General features: G+C 42.3%; 1 protein-coding gene and 1 long non-coding RNA gene across 3 annotated transcripts in view; one reads left to right on the top strand and one right to left on the bottom strand.

The window, feature by feature from the left end:
• Window positions 1-4341: 4341 nt before the first annotated feature.
• Window positions 4342-14830, bottom strand: LOC139798533 (uncharacterized). 2 transcript variants are annotated; one of them, XR_011726847.1, is made up of 3 exons: window positions 8763-14830; window positions 7597-7678; window positions 4342-5727 (listed from the first exon to the last, which is right to left on the bottom strand). It is a non-coding gene; the product is annotated as an uncharacterized lncRNA (long non-coding RNA). The 2 variants fall into 2 exon arrangements; XR_011726848.1 differs by lacking the exon at window positions 8763-14830 and adding an exon at window positions 8278-8359.
• The window catches only part of CSGALNACT2 (chondroitin sulfate N-acetylgalactosaminyltransferase 2), a 32329-nt gene continuing 24232 nt past the window's right edge, over window positions 8554-16650 (top strand). The window contains exon 1 of the mRNA XM_071749324.1: window positions 8554-8647. The gene's annotated coding sequence lies outside the window, so the exon portion shown is untranslated. The remainder of the gene's footprint in view (window positions 8648-16650) is intronic.

Here is a 16650-nt window from a genome sequence, read left to right as displayed (position 1 = left end):
GTGGATTGCTAAACTTAAATTTTTTTAGCCTGTGATATTGGCACAGATTTGAATTCCTCTAGAAACAGACTAGATCTGGGTATCAATCTGTACAGTTTCCAGTCTGTTTTTTTCTGTATTCTGCAGGTGACATCAGTATTTGTTAAAGCTTTTATATAATTTTTCGGCTGTTCAGGGATTTCCTTCCTGACACAATCACAGACTTTGATGAGAGCACAGATTTTCATTTGCAACATGCCATCTTCATAGCTCCCTGACAATGCAATGTGCTGTCTGACTTCACTGTGCTTAAGGGTGGAAGTATTCTCAATTTTTAAAGAAAATGAAATCAAATTAACATATATTATGAGGGTTTAGATTGCTAAGAATCTTGCTTGCCATATATTTAGGGAAACTTTAGAGTTATTTTTTGGGAAAAAATAACAATCCTAATTCCTCTCAGATTTTCTGAAGAAGGCAGTTCTAGCCCAATAAAAATCAATAGAAGAGTAGGATACACTAATCCTCTTATCTGTCATATTGCTATCAATCACAAGAATAGTATCCATTTACTTGAGTATTTTACAAAAAAAGGAAGAGACTTGGAATAACTTCATTACAACCTTATATCTCTTAGAAAGGAAGATGTCAAAAAGGTGGAATCCCAAATAGAGTCTCTGATATGACAGGCAAGGAGGCTGCTCCAGAGGGCTGCTCTCCTTCCTTGAGAAAGCTGGTAAGAGGTCCATCTTCTTGGAAAGCTGAGAAAAGCCTTGGAAAGTCTGAGAAAGCCTGGGGTAGATAAATACCAGGTTTATAGTATATTTTTTTAATGTCTGTGCAGCTTCAGCAGCCAGCCAGCAAGAAGCATGCAGGGTTCACTGTTCTCCAAGACAGTTTCTGTCTGGCCAGGGCCATCAGTGATTGATTTGACAGCAGAAGAATGATTCTTTCTACTACAGGGCATAAATAATTCAGATTTTAGCCTTGAGTCAGGAAATGATTCAAACACTTACTGGACTGGTTTTTCCTGTGCAGAGGCTTTCTGAAGAGTGGCCTGGTCCAGACATAGCAAATAGGCATTAAGTTTATGCTGATTGTAAGGATTTTTATTTTAAAGCAGAACAGTTGGAAGTCTCACCCAGTGTTGCTCTTTCAGGAACATTTGTAAAAACAAACTGTGACAATTCATTAAATACTGAGCAGAAAGAGATGATGTGGGTTCTTTTAACAACACTATTGAGAATATTTTATTTCTACTGAGCGACATCACCACTTTTACATGTCCAAAGTAAGCCAAAGAATTAGATTGCAAAAGCTGCCATCGGAGACAATTTATTAAATAAACAAAAATAATGTTTACTGAATTATTTTGATGTGCTTAACCAAGTCTCCAACATGGTTTGCTAATGTTATGAAATTAATGTTTTGAAATGCTAGGCCTGAGACTAGAGATTACTTATAATAGCTACTATTTCAAGGGGTAATTATATATGTATTGGGCAACACCTAACAGAACACTATTCATGGTATTGTATCTTGAAACACAGTAGTATGAGCAGCACTTTCCTGCTAGAAAAGGCATCAGAAATGCAGTAAAGAACCTGCCATACAAGATTTGAACAGGAGAGCAGAGGAAGCAGGCACAGTACCTTGCACATGGTCCCTATAATCCACATTTCAGTAGAAAGTGCACAAAAATCCCCCTCAGCAATTACACAGCACTGCCTTATGTGTCACAGCTAAGCAAGACTCCACAGTTAATCTGGATGCTGAAGTTCAATTAAAAATGGAGATTAGAGCTTTTAGCCTACCTACTTATCCCATGGAGTCCCTGGGCTCTGATCCCTGTGTCCCTGTGCCCAAGGACCCCTTCCTTCTGGCACCACCTCATCTTTCTAGAGTCCCAGCACCTCTGTTTTACCACTTTTTCCCGTAAATATCCTTACCCTTTTTTTTTGGTTTGGGTTTTGTTTTGTTTTTAATAATTACTTGGGTTTTTTTTTAAATAGCATAAATTGCTGCTGTGCTTTAAGCACAGTTAAAAAACTGGTAACAAACATTCTTGAAATTTAAAAAAAAACATGGAATAGATATGTAAAAGCAGTCCATTCCTTCTAGTAAATACTCTTGAACCTGATATTCCATAATTTAAGTGGGGCACAGGCTGCCAGATCAGGTTATTGTCATTCTACTTCTATAAATAGGATCATGAAAGGAGAAGCTGAAGCAATTTTTCCTTGCTCTTCACGAGAAGCAGGAACAAATTCAAGTGAATTTCAAAGCTTATTGCTATTCAGCTGTCCTATGATTGCATTTCTAATGGAAAACCCTGCTTTGAATTAATTTGATCTGGAGCTCCACTTCACTGACAGATGTGAGCCAATGAAAGCTTCACCTCAGCAAAGCTGATTCTTAAAAAATGAAGAGATAAAGCAATTATTGCAAGTGAAAAATTAAAGAGCTTCTGAAACCATGAGGAAGGTGGTGCAGTGGCATTTGATCCTGACTTTGCAAATGAGTTCATCTTTACCAATTAGTTTTACACTGCTAAAAGTGAGGTCTCAATAAGTGTGCTTGAACATGTCTCAAAATAGCTGTTTTTATGAACCAGGAGAACAGATGCTGATTTTCAGGGAAATCTAAACACAGTGTTTTCAACTGCTCAATTGAGGTAGGATTTGGGTTTTTTTCTAGTTGTCTGTTGATATTCTGTGGTAGCCAGGAGGATTCCCTCTTGTCAAGCAGAAAGTGTACATCCTGCTTTCCTTTAGCCCTGTCTTGTTTCAACACTGCAAGTGTTTCAACACCAAGCACACATCACATCTCCTCTATGAACTAACTGGAGTTTGGACTCAAAGGGGAAGAAGTTTTTCTGTGTAGTTACAGACAAGGCTGTAGCTAACATTGCCAAAAAAAAAAAAAACAAACAAAAAAAACCAAACCCCAGAACTGGAGTGAATAGATACTGCCAGAAATGTGCCAGGACAGTTCAGAAAATGAACACATGAGGTTCCTTTGCCTCTGGTCCTGTCTACTGAGAAAGAAATGAGCACCAGTTTTTTACTAACCTTTTGCTGCTGTCAGCATGGATGATCACCTCTGTACTGTACCTCCCCTTGGCTTTCTCTTTATTCTGTGCAGAAGGTGATGGTATTTTTTTTAAATATTTTTTATTTATGGTATTTTTTATTTTTTTAAATACAGGCCCGGTGAGTACAACAGATTATGCAGTCAGGCATATTAAATATTGATATGCTGAATATGTTGGGTAAAGCATGAAGCATTTCAGATTAATGGAGCTAAATTATTTCTCTCTATAAAGATACAGTATTGAATGCAGATATTTATCTGAGTAACTTAGGCAAAACCTTTTCAAGTACAAAAAGAAACCCAGCCAGATAACCAACCCAAAGACCTTGATAATTTATAGTCTTATCTTCTCAGACAAGGAGTGTTCATCAAAGATTGTCTGGCTTAAATCTCATGTATACAGCGATCTGATTTTTTTTCTGCATTCTAGACAGTAAAGTCTACAGAATTTAACAGGATTGATTTAAATATATGACTTCATAGTTTTAACAGGATACTGATCTGCAGTACTGGAGGAAGAAAAAAAAAAAAAAAAAAGAATGTGTTATTTTGGTATGTTTTGCATACTATTGACTCCTCTAGTCAAAGTTGTAGTTTGTTTTCCATTCCAGGTACAGAATGCAGCTGCTTGAACTTTGTTTCAGAGCTGCTTTATCGTAATTATATTTGTGATAAAATTGTCTTTTTAGAAATAAGCCTAGAGCACTTCTTGGTTTCATTAGCCAGAAGTTAAGTGTCGTGGAATAGTCAGAAATAAACCAGTATAGAATTCCAGTATTCCATAGGGTGCGATATCCTGCTGCAGCTGGAAATGACTGGTGGATCCTTGGGCATATGACCCATTGTGCCAGCCAGAAAATACTCAGGTTATGTGGCCAGGAAAAATAATCAGCTGTAACTGCAGATTGGAGGTGGAGCTGGAGCACAGCTCCCTCCAATACCCTTTCTGCTCTCCTATTCCTCAGTGGCAAAACCCAAAGTGATGCCCCTACTTCTGCTGTAATGTTTCTGGGATCCATCACTCAGCAAACTCGTGTTGGCAACTCATAGTACTGATTTCAAAAAGAAAAAGTTATTTTAAGGGACTGTCTGCTAACAATTCTGCTATATCCTTCCATAAATATTTCCAGATGACAATACTATTGACAAACTAAATCATCCAAAGAAAAAACAGCTGGACTATAATAAGCATTTTTAGCCTCTTTAGCAATTTTCACCAGATGAAAGCTTTTTTTTTAGACAAAGTAATTAAGTCTTGCTTACATTAACTTACAGATGTGATTGATTGTATTATCTTATTCAATAAGGAATGCCTTCTTTTTTCATCAATATTAATAATAAGTACTACTGAGTCTGCTTTAATGTATGAGTCTATAGGAATTTAAAGTAGGTGAGGCAGTCTGTACAGACTGCTTTCTAAGGAGGATTTCTGAAATTATGTAATTTAGCAACTGTGACCCCAAAACAGCAGGAAAAAAACAACCTGTAACAGTTCTTTTCCCAGTCATTAGATAAATTATATGCTTCTGGGTCCAAAATTTAGTTCATCGTAATGCCAAAAAATTAGTACTTATTTGATATCAAGTCACTATATAAAAAAAAAATGCAGTCTTTCAACAGTCAGAAGTAGAGGTCAAAAGTCTAAGCATTACCTAAATCAAAATGCTGCAAGAATGCAAAATAAAAGGAACAGGCACAGTAAATATAGGGTGATTACTGCATGGTAGAGTTGCTCTGAGGTGTTGGTACAAGGGAAGTTCACACATGCACTGTCTCTCCTAAACCTATTATTAAGTCAAGAGATTATTTCAGCCTGTAAAGCAGTGAAGTGAAATACCCAGACCTTCCAAGCACCTTTAATAATCATCCTAGATGCCCCACAGTAACAAGAAAACAGTCATGGTGTGTTGTGACTCTGGGAGGTGCACAGAAAGCAAGCCCCAGGTTGGCCTTTTGGTGACCTGAGTGATGCTCACAGGATGGAGTCATCAGCAGAGCCCAAGGTTAGGATTCTCCAAACCAAACAGAAGTTATTTCCACTGTGCTGCTCCACCTTTCCAGTGACCCCTTATTTCATAGCCCATAGCAACAAGATGTGCTTGGATAGGACCAGAGACAAAAAGGTTATGATTTGGAATAAAAATGCAAAATGAGGATTTTAAGGGAAGAAAATACAAATCAAGAGGATTAAAATACTGAAGGGTGGTTTATTTCAGGCTGTTAAAAATTATATATACTTATGTTTGTGTTGTTCAGGATCTGTTGTAAATAATTTGCAACAATTGAAGCCAGGATAAAGAAAGCAGCTTCAGATGGGATGGTGTGGGAATGGTGCCACAGTAAGGCTGTTTGACAAAGGGCCCTGTGTTGGGGCAAACTAATGACTATTGTTGGGCAATTAAAGCTCTGAATTTTCAGGCAACATAACAGACCATTTTTCTTATTCCACATACACATTTCATTTCAGCTTGGGAGGATAAGAGAACAAAAATATCCACTGTTGAAGGCTTGCTTTTTTTTTTTTTTGCTATTTTTTTTTCCCTTTTCTTTTCTTTGGTCTCATTTACATTATTCTTTCACTTTGGCATCATGCTCCCAGATCAGCTCCTCGATCCTTTTTTTCTATTGTTTCTTCCCCTCCAGCCCACACATATGCTAAAAAAAAAAAAAAAAAAAAAAAAAAAAAAAGGAAAAACCCAAACAAAACAACAAACCAAACAACAACAACAAAAAAAAACCCACTCAAGTCTGGAGCTAATGCTGTTCTGGAAAACTCTTTTTTTCAATCAGCTGCCAGCCACTTCCTTTTCCCTAACTGCACCAGTCACAGAACACCATTTACTGTTTAGCAAAAACATTGAAAAAAGTCTGTCTCTAAAGGAATTATAGTATTTTAATAAAATTCAAAGCTGTGTTACCTATTTATATACACACCTATTGCTTCCAGAGGCTAGGAGGGCTGCAAAGACCTCTCTAAGGAAAATCCCCAAGCTGAAATGATTTGTGTCTTAAAATACAGGCATTTGCTAAAAGTTTTATTGCCTGCTATAGTCACAAACAGACCAGGAATCTCTCTTTAGGCCTGCAAAAATAACACCAAATGGGAACTACAACATAAGTCAGCACAAACACAGGTCTGAGTTATGAAGGAATGTCTAATCTTGGAACAGCTTATTCTGATAGCAGACTCAGAAGTTATGCACAGCACCACTGCAAAAAAATAGTTTGTGGTAGACCTCATATACAGAGTTTTAGTGTGAATAATACCCAAGTTGTTATTACTGGAGTTTAAAAAAACTATTATTTCCTTCTCTCCGTAAAAAAAAATAGAGAAATAAAAAATTATTTTTGGAAGTGAAAGAACTCTAGTTAAATAGAGAAAACTGGCACCTAAAGAAGTAGTATCCTGTGTACAGTGTCCTATAAGGCACTGCAGAGATCTCCCCACACAGTGGCAACTACCTCTGGCACAGAAAAACCTGAGAAGCCTCAAGGACAATATTCAGAGTGGTTGCACTCTGTACCAGTGATGCAGGTTTGTCAGAACCTCTGTGAAATCTACAGTGTAGGATTAGTTAATTAAATAACTTCAGTTATTTCCATTGTGTTATCTTCTTCCAAATAATATTATGTCTACAGAGCACTGCAGTTTTCAGGATGAGTACAGTAACACAAGGGTCTAGTAAACTCCTACCCACTAATCACCACTCAGAAGGAGCTGAGCAATATTCAACAGTCAGATGCAGTATGCAACACTGAAACTTCATGTGAGGTGAGGTTTAAAATTGTAGTATATTTACATACTGTTTTAAATGAAAAGAATGAACCCACATTTGCCTACTTTCATGAGCACATACATGGAAAATCTCAAATGTTCTGATAACTCTCTTCTACATGAGCCTCTTTAATTATATTTTTGATTGATGCCCACCTAACTTTGATGATCCAGCCTCACTACAATCTTCATAGGGCAGGGAAAGTGCTCTGATAGTCATCCCAGCCAAGTGTGCTTTCCATCAGTGGACCAGAGCAGAGAGGTGCAGGCTGGCAGCAAAGAAGGATCCCAATTTATCCGGAAAAACCCTATTTTAAATTATTTATTTAAGGTATTCCCAGGAAAGACCTCTGTTGTCTGACACCTTGAAATCTAGCCTGGAGGTAGCAGGTCCTTGCACACCCAGCCCCCTCCCAGGTTGTGCAGTGTGGCTGTTTATGAACAAATTGATTTTTTTGCACAGAGTTGTTCTGTGCTAAATGGGGGTGACAGAGGGGATGGCCCCTGCTACTGAGGCCACCAGAAGCTCCACTCTGGAAAGTACTTGGTGCCTTCATTTCAGGCTGTTGAGCAGTCACAGACACATCAGTAATGATGTCAATTTTCGGGGCTGCAGGTCTTTACAGCATGAGCCTTCACCTGGGATGGAGTGTGTGTGATTCTTTTCAATGAGTGGGGCCAGAAACATGTGGGATGCAGTTATGAAATAAAACTACATTACCTGCTTCCTGAGCAGCTCTTGGCCTTACCCTTGTAAGCTGTTCTAGGCCACTTTTCATGCAAACAAGCTGAAAAGTGCAGGAGACCTTAAGCACAGCTTCAAGTTAAGCCCTGCAGAAAAATAAAAGCAAATTTTTAAAATAAGGGATTTCTGGGAAGGCTGTAAATAAACACTCGGGCAACTAGAAAATAATTGCCAGTGAATTCTGCTTGTTGTAGGCCCTACACCTCTAGCACCAAGGCTGCAATTCTGTGGCTTTTGTAGTCACCGGATAAAACCGGCACTGGACCTCGGAATGCCACTGGCCCCGCGCCCGGTACCGGGACCTACAGCTGCTGCCCCATGGGCTACGGAACCACCCGGGCCGAGCAGCTGCAGAGGCAGCTCTGAGGCAGCACGGAGCAAGCGCGGCCCGGCCGCGGTTCCGGGGGTTCCGGGGCGGTACCGGGACCCCCGCGGGGTCGCCGCTGGCCGGCGGAGGCCCCGTCCAGCCCGGTGGTGCCGGCTTCTGGGCTTGGGCTCAGACGCTCCCACTTCCCTCATGCCCGAGGAGCTCTGCTCGGTGCGGGGGACCCTGGGGCGGTGCCGGGATGCCCGAACCTGCCCAGGTCTGCGCCTTGCTTGTTACCAGCTGCCTACGGGTGTGGGTGTGCGTGTTTGTGTGTGTGTGTATGTCAGACTCTGCTGACATGAGCCCTCAGCCACGTACTTTTCGTTTTTCCTGGGTGCACAGCGTCCCTTCACCCCCAGGGGGGCGGGGAACGGGCTGCGGGCTCCCAGGCCTCTGGGCGGGGGGGCGGGAGGCCCGAGGCCCCAGGCCCTGCAGGCCCCACCGGCGCCCCCACAGCCGCCGCTCCGGCTCCTCAGCAGCTATCCCCCACCGCCCCAGTTCCACACCGCGGGCAGCCCCGGGCTGCCGGGCATTCGCGGGGGGAGAGCGGGCGCTCCAGCAGCGCGGTTGGTTCCGCCCCGGGGGCGGTCGGTACCATCCCCTTTTAAGCTCCGCGGCGGAGGGACCCTCCCGCTCCCTTCCCAGCGCACAGGAAGTGGTGCTGCGGCTCCGCGGCCGGGCCCGCCCGGTGAGTACGGCCGCTCCGCGTCTCTTCGCTCCCTTCGGCTCTCCCGCTTTTCCCCCTCCGGCACCTCCCTCGCTCCGGTTTGCTGCGCTCCTCACCCGCATTCTCCTTCCCTCACCTGCCCGCCGGGCTCGGCCCACACGGGGGGTCGGGACACGGTTCCGAGCGGCGCCCCGGGAGCCCGCCCGGTGGGTCCGTCTCAGGGCCGGGCGGCCCGGAGCGTGTTGCGGGGCCCAGGCCAGCCCCAGGGGTTTGCCTGCAGCCCTGAGGAGGGCAGCGGGGCCGGGAGTGTGTGTGTACCCCCTTTCCCCCCCTCGATCCCCGTTCCGAGGAGCTGCCGCACCCCGGGGCGGGCAGGTGGGGCTGTGAAATCGGAACCGGTCCTCCGTGTCCTGGTGGTGGGGGCCTCTGGCAGCGAATTCAGTTTTTAAGCTTAGGGGTGTCTCGGCAATCGAATTAATCACTTTTCCTCCTCACGGGTGCGTTTCCGTTATACGAAGTGTCCTGGGGACACAGTTCTGTGGCGGTGGCAGCGCTGGAGGTGCCGGGGAGGTTTTGATCTCTCCGCAGAAAAAGCAGCGTCGCTGGGCTCCTCTCCCTCCTTGCAGCCGGGGGTCACGGGTGGGATTGAATCCTTGAATAATTTGGATTGGAAGAGACCTCTCAGGGTCATCCAGTCCAACCCGCTGCAGTCAGCAGGGACACCCTCACCTAGATCAGCTTGCTCAGAGCCTCATCAAGCCTCATCTTGAATATCTCCAGGGATATTAACTTTGCTTCTCTCCCCTTCACCCCCTGACCAAGTTAGCAGCAGCCTGGTAAACAATCTGTTCTTCGGTACTGCAGAGATGGGTGGTCACAGTGTCACCACCCTCTCCCCCTTTGTGGGGAATGCCTCTCCGCCTCCTCCGACCCTACAAACCCCAATTCCTTCCACTATTCCCCCCACCGCCCTAACTAGAGGAAAGGATCATGAGAAGAAGGCACTTCATGATTTTCAGTGGGATATTTGAGCTTGTTTTAACTCATATTTTCATCAGCCAGGCTCTTCTTGCTCGTTACAGAATGGAAGGGGTTGGAAGGAACCTCTGGAGATCATCTGCTCTGTTAAATTCTGTGCTTTGTCAATCGTGAGAGTTGGAACGGTCTGATACTGAGCAACATAAAAAATAAAATCTATCCTAAAACTCACTCACTCACTCATTGGAGGAATGGTGAAACAGAAACAGGGGGTTTGCAGTTTGCAGGTGATTTTTGAAGCTGAGGATAGAAAAAATGAAACCGGATACTAAATGCTTTCAGTGAAGTGTATTCCAGATCTTCTTGGTTAATCTTTATTCTGTGGTTTTTGTAGTTTGTGTTTTTTCCCCTTCTTTCAGGTGGAAATAGAGACACTGATGTCTTTTGCTGAGCCTGTAGATGATGGATAAGGTGTGGATAAGTGTGTTCTGTTGCTCTGATGGGTAACTTAAAAGAGCAGCAAAAAAGAATGAAAATCCCTCCAGCTAAGGTCATACAGAAATTTTTTTTATTTCTTTTTCTCGTTTGATTCTTTGGGTACTGTAAATGCCAGGGCCTGTGAGCAAAGCTGTTTCTGCTTTTCCAGCATGCATTAACTGAAAGTTCCTATTCTGCTTCAGTGTGTTTGAAGGAAACTTCTCAGTTCTTGTATTTATTTGCCAGATAGTCTCTAAACGCTGTCAAAGACAACAGCTTGGCAGTGTTCCCAGTAGCTGTCACTGGAGGTAGGTGGTTGTGTTTGGCATGTTAGCTGTGGGCATCGGTTATACCCTGAGGCTTCTAGGGACTTAAAAGCCATTGTAAGGATGAGGAGACCCAGGCTGAGTGTTGCTACAGCAGCACCTTTCTAAACCATCAGTAATCTGAGAATGGAAGGAAGAACAATGATATGAAGTACAGGGCTCTGTGGTACAAATAGAAATTGTTTATTTTGTCTGTTCTGGAAGGAAACCCATGAAAGCTTTCGTGTGATTCAGATGAGTAGTTTGCAAATGTTTTTTTCCCTTCTTGGTCTCATGACTTAGCTTCAGTGTCATCCTCAGGCTTAAAGGGGGAAGAAAAAAATGAAAATTCCAAACTTGCCATTAGGGCTGCTGTGTCGTGGTTAAAGTTGTACCAAATTATTCTTGAATTCAAATTCTTTTTAAGTTCCAGTACCTGGATATGAGTCTTCATGAGTTATTGAGGAACATCATCTGAGGGAATGGTTAAATGATCAGTAGCTGTGGTCTGTTGCCAAGAAAAGCCCCAAGTATATCTTGAACAGTTTTTGCCCTTCCACTATAAGGTACTTTTGTGCTACTTTCTGCACCCCGTTGTAAAAAGGATGACCACAGTGACTTGAGCTTTCAAGAGATAAAACTAAACTTGGAGGAGGGAGGGGTATGGGAAATGAGGCCAGGTTGTTGGTTTGTTTTTTTTTTAATGCAGGAAACATTGCACAATGTTTTCCTTCACTCTGAAACAGTCTGTCATTACGAAGCAAGCTTCATGACTTGCAGTATTTTCTCTTTGAATAATGCTGAAGAAGGATCATAGATGTGGGGTTAAACTGAGGCTTTGGATGAGGATTTGGTTGGCATTGGAATTGATAATGTCCCACTGATAATGTGTGGGAAGAGACTATAATAATCTTGCTTCTGGATAAAAACAAACAAAATAACAACATCAAATAGACAGGTTTCAGGGTTTGAAGCACAAGACTTTCTTTAAAAAGAAAAAAGTCTTCTCAAATGGTACTATGGGAGGAAAAATGTTTCAGGAACATAATAGCCTTTAAAAAAAAAAAAACCACATTATCTGTGCATCTAATTATGTTCTTGCAAGCTTAGTGTTTGAAATGGGAAAATGAAGTTGCAACTCACAAGATGTTCAGAAATCTAGTGCTTTTGTGAGGGAAAGGGAATATAGTTTTATTTCTGAGTGATAGCCACAGCTTGTAAGAAGAGTTTGCAGAAGGACACTTCTCTCTGGCTGCCAGAACAGTTTCATTTTGAATAATGATTAGAAGAACACAGCACTTCCATTAATACTGCTTATTAGAAAAATATGGTAGTGTAAAATTAGTTAGAAAAATCTGGAAGTGTACAATGACTTTAATGCTCATAATTTCTTTTTTATGAAGTTTATTTGAAAAAAAAATAACATTTCTGAAGGCAGGAACAGTACTGCAGATGGACCTCTCCTTGATGTGTCTTCTGGTGCAAAGGAGTGGGACAGGATACTGTCTGAGGCCCTTTTTTAGGTGTGTCTAACTGCTGCTTTCTTCTAAGCCTAAAAATTTTTGCAGTTAGGCTGCTGGTATCTTGCTTATACCTAAAAATGTAGACAGGCAAGTTAGGCAGCTTAATACTTCTGGAGCATCTTACACCCTGCTGGATGTCTAATGTAAATTGTTAATTCTAATGGTCACTGCTAGCTGAGAAACTTTTTTTTTTTCCAATGAGAGTAACTGAATAATCATTGCAACCTAAATGTAGTCATTGAAGATCAATGGGAAAGGAAAATGAGCTTTTTTCCTAGTCCTGGAAGATTCTGCTGTATGTCAAAATACAGCAGGTATCAGATATGAAACTATGTGAGCAGCTGTCTATGCTGGCACTGGGCTCTCCATCCTCCTGCTCTTTTTGGTGTGTGGTAAAGCTGGCAGGAGACACTTCCTCCATGGATATTTTGGTGGAGTATGGAGAGAAGAGGATCTTGGAATGATCTCTGCTTTGCCTTACCTGTTTTTAAAGGCTTTTCTGATTCACAAACCAAATGCTCTGAAACTCTTACTGGTGAGCTGGTGAAGCTGGCAAGACAGTGCAGGTGCTGAGAATGCCAGCGTGGGCATTGGAAAGCTCAGTGGGGCATTTGTTTCAAAGGAAAGTTCAAAGCATCCAAATATGACTTGAGGCAAGGAAACTATCATGTAAGGAAGTCTTGTGTTCACTTTTTTTGAAGCTAACCATTTCCTGCCAGTCTGAATCACCTCCAACTGTAATCACAAAAAACTCCAGTGATTGGCCTCTGTACTACTTAGGGTTGGCCTGCAGTCTGTGTGTCTCCCAGCACCGTGCTCCTCTTGGGTCTCATCACTTCCTTTGGCTCCTCCATGGTCCTGGGGAGTTCTTTATCTGGACCCCAGGTGCCTCCCAGCCCATGGGACATCCTGCAGTTGGTGGGTGACAGAAAGGGCAGGTCTGCCTGTGTTTTTCTTCTTCCTTCATCTTAAACCTGTGATAAAGGGCAGGTCTGTCTCACTGTTTTTCTTGCCCTTTCTTCCTCCCCCATACTAAACTGTGCTGGTGAAGCAGCTCCTGGAAGAGGATCCCTCTCCTTTATGGCACTGGTAGGGGTGGCACTTGGGGCAGCTGTCTGGAAGCTGGGATCAGCACCCAGCCTACATGTCCCTTTGGTGCTGGCTGTCAGTCTTAGGAGCAGCTTCTCTGCCATGGCCAGAAGTGACCAACGCTGTCAGTGATGGAGGTGTAAGAATGTTTAGCCATGGGAGTTTGAGTGCAAGGGTACCACTGGTAAGTAGAGAAAAAATGGGCAAAGCTGCAGCAGCTGTCTCAGCACCATAGGGATGGATGCATGGATGGATGGATGGATGGATGGATGCTGGGAGAGGGCAGATGCATTTAGCAGTAATGCAGAAACTAAGGGAACTCATTTTACTGTTCTCTGTACTGCTGGAAGTTCCTATTAAAGGCAACTGATAGTCCAGTTGCAGAACACAAGTAAAATTCCTTTGTGGCCAGTGAATTCTCTGGAGATGGGTCCTGCCACATATGTAGTGGCTGTCACAGGCAGCACTCCTCTCATGGAGCTGAACAGAACTCAAGGCTGGTTCTGTGTTCAGAGCTAAAACAAAACAATGAACAACAGCTAGGAAATAAAGGTCAACTTGGAAATATTTAATATGTGCCAGTATTGTATTTCTAAGTAAAATTGCTAAACAGCTTAGGATTTGTTTGCTCTGTATAGATATCTGCTGCTTGTATTTAATGACCTTTTGTTGTTGATGTTCATTTGTCTGTGTCTGCACTGTGGATTGTGCCTTTTGTCAAGGCAGTAGTAGATCATCATCTTCATAACAGATCAGAACTGAAGGACACCTGAGATCTCAAAAAAGTTGTATAGAAAAAAATAATACTTAAACAAATCTTCTAGGTTGAGTTCGTTGCTGTTGCAAAGGCAAGTGCTGAGCAGCAGTGCATAGAAAGCATCTGAAGCTCCTGGGGAACACCACTGCATTTCAGCAGAGGAAAATGCAAAATTACAGTCTAGAGCACAGTCTCTGGAATTACATAGAGAGCAAAGTCATTAGTTTCACAGAATTCACAGAATGTCAGGGGTTGAAAGAGACCTCTGAAGATCATCAAATCCAACCCCCCTGCCAGAGCAGGACCAAAACTAGGAATAAAAGCTGTCCTGGTAGAGTGTTTTGCATGATAGCTTTCAGATGACTTGTGGTAGCACTTGTGCTGTCTCTTCAAGGTTTCCCCAAGCAATGGTGTCAAAAATGATAAGCTACTTGTCAGCACTGTTGATACTACTCACTGCCCTGGGGGCAGGCAGCACATGGTGTTCATGTCATCCTAGTGCTCTGGTAGAGTGGAAATTCAGGCTGCTGAGTGATGATCATTCATCATCCCTGGCATCTGGGACCTTCTGATACGGACAGAAGTCTTCCAAAGAAGAGAAATACTACTTGTGAGCTAGGAGGATGAGGATGGTTTGGGGTTAGACAGAGGCTGATGTGCTTGCCTCTCCCAAGCTCTCCCCCAGTGCTCCCAACGTTTGCAAGAGGACTGAATTTTAACATCCAAAATGCTCTCTTGGATTCTGCTATGAAGTACTACTAAGCAAGTTGGTGTATTGTTGTATTGTTGGTGTTCTGAAAGGTCCTGAGCTTTTATGAGTTTAACCTAGCTAGGTGGAGAGGTGGGAGAGATTTAAATCATCTGTTCCAAGAGGCAAGAGGAGGAATTAACAGGATAATAAATACTAAAATACTAAGTATAGCAATAATAATAATATTATAATGAATAATACTAAAATGGTGTAATAGAAGTTGTTACCAGTAGGACCTGTAACCAGTAGATGTGTTAAATGTGGAACTTTGAGTACTCTGTGACACGTGTCTGTGGTAAAAACCTGTATGTCCATGCAGTGAACAAAAACTAACAACCAAAAAAATTATGTAATAGGGGCACAAGGAACCTGCAAAAGCTCATCAGAGGTTTATAAAAACTCTTGGCTTCTCTGACCTCCAGATTACTGAAGAGAAGAGGAGGAAGAAAAATGCTACAAGTGGTCCAGAGACTGACTTCAGGGGCTCAAAAAACAAAACACGGAGGGAGGGAGCAGGGTAATGCCAAATGTGGAGTGTTTGTTGTTTCCCTTTCATGCCAGTGTCTTTTGCATTGCAAGGCAACTTTCAAAAAAACCCATGAATATGAAGATAGATACTTTTGACAAGCTGCTAGCTGCTCTGCTTTCAGTGCAGCCTTACATAAGCTGGTTCTTTAAGTTAATAATGAGTTATAATGTCAAATTGAAAAATTACAGATGACATCAGTGCATCTAGCTGTGCTTCTGGAACACACCAGATGTTTCTCAATCTTTTGGCATCCACCTTTCACTTCTGGAGACATATTCATGGCTGGTCTGAAAGCAGAACCTAAGCTACTATGCTGATTTTTCAGCCATTCTAGAAATATGTTTTTGTTTTGTTCCTCCTTAAATCTCAGATTCATGGACTGAGGAATAGCAAAGTAAGCCCAGTTTTGAATACCACATGTTGTACTGAGCTAGCTGATTCAGTTTATTTAAGAAAAACTTGAGGGTGGTTGATTTTTAAGGCAGCATTGTTCTCAGGATTTCTGTATCTAATTGTGTCTCAAACTAATTTTAGATATTTTAAAGCATACAATTCAAACTTCCAGATGGACAAAATGCACAGAAATGTCTTGCGTTAGTCACTTCAGGAGTATTGGTGGTCTTGAAACTTCCAGTGAAGAGATTTCTGTGCAGATTTTGCTTGGTCCAGGTCACTTCCCACAAAATTTAGCAATAAATCAGAACTTTAATAAGAATGGTCTGTGTTGCTATTTGTGCATAGTTGTCTAGTGAAACTTCTTAGTGGTATTTAAAGTAATTGCTCCGTGCATTTCTGCTTTCAGGATGATACTAACAGAAGACTGAAAGTCTTTTTAAGAAACCTTCATGTGTACTTGATAATTTACCTTCTCACTGGTTTTAGTTCAACTACTGCATACATCTTCCTCCTAACCTGACTTTGTATCTCCTTGAAAACAGTATAGCTGTGACCATAGATAAAAAGTTAAAATTCAACTTTTCCACAGGATCAAGTCTCTAACTGCCTTTGTAAATGCTGGGTAGTGAGCCAACCATTAGAAAGCACATCCTGGCTAAGGACTGTTCTCTAAATATTCTTCTGGTAAAGAAAGAAATCTCTAAATGCTAACCACCTGTTAGGCACCCCTGAGAGCTTCCAAGGGGATCTGCTTTGCCCCACAGCATTTCAGATTTCCTTTATACGTGTGAGAAAACTCCTTTCATTGCCTCTTTCCTTGCCTCCCCCACTGGCAAGTGTTCCACTGGCTCTCAAGTTGTATAACAACTGCCCTTTAAAAATAGCATGAGGCTTTACCTACATTGGGGAATATATTTTTGCTATGCTCAGGGTGCAGTAACTTCACTGTCTTGATCTCAGTATATTGCTAACTGGGTAATTAAGAGATCTTAGGAAACAGGAGATGATTTGGTACTGAGACACAGATATGGTACAAGTTAGGTGAAGAGCTTCCAAGGGAACCACATCCTACTCAGCTCTTTGCTTTTGCCTGCTACCATTCCTGCAATGGAAAATTTCAGACATTCTCAGTGTTTGAGCTTTTTAGTAGAAAGTAGCATCAGTGAAACCAGAAGTGTGCTGTGCACCTGAGCTACAGTCACCTTTTACATTTTCCTAG

The sequence above is a fragment of the Heliangelus exortis genome, chromosome 7 (assembly GCF_036169615.1).
Source record: "Heliangelus exortis chromosome 7, bHelExo1.hap1, whole genome shotgun sequence".
Classification (NCBI taxonomy): Eukaryota; Metazoa; Chordata; class Aves; order Apodiformes; family Trochilidae; genus Heliangelus; species Heliangelus exortis.
Note: the sequence above shows the minus strand (reverse complement) of the source record. Positions and strands in the feature narration are given on the sequence as shown.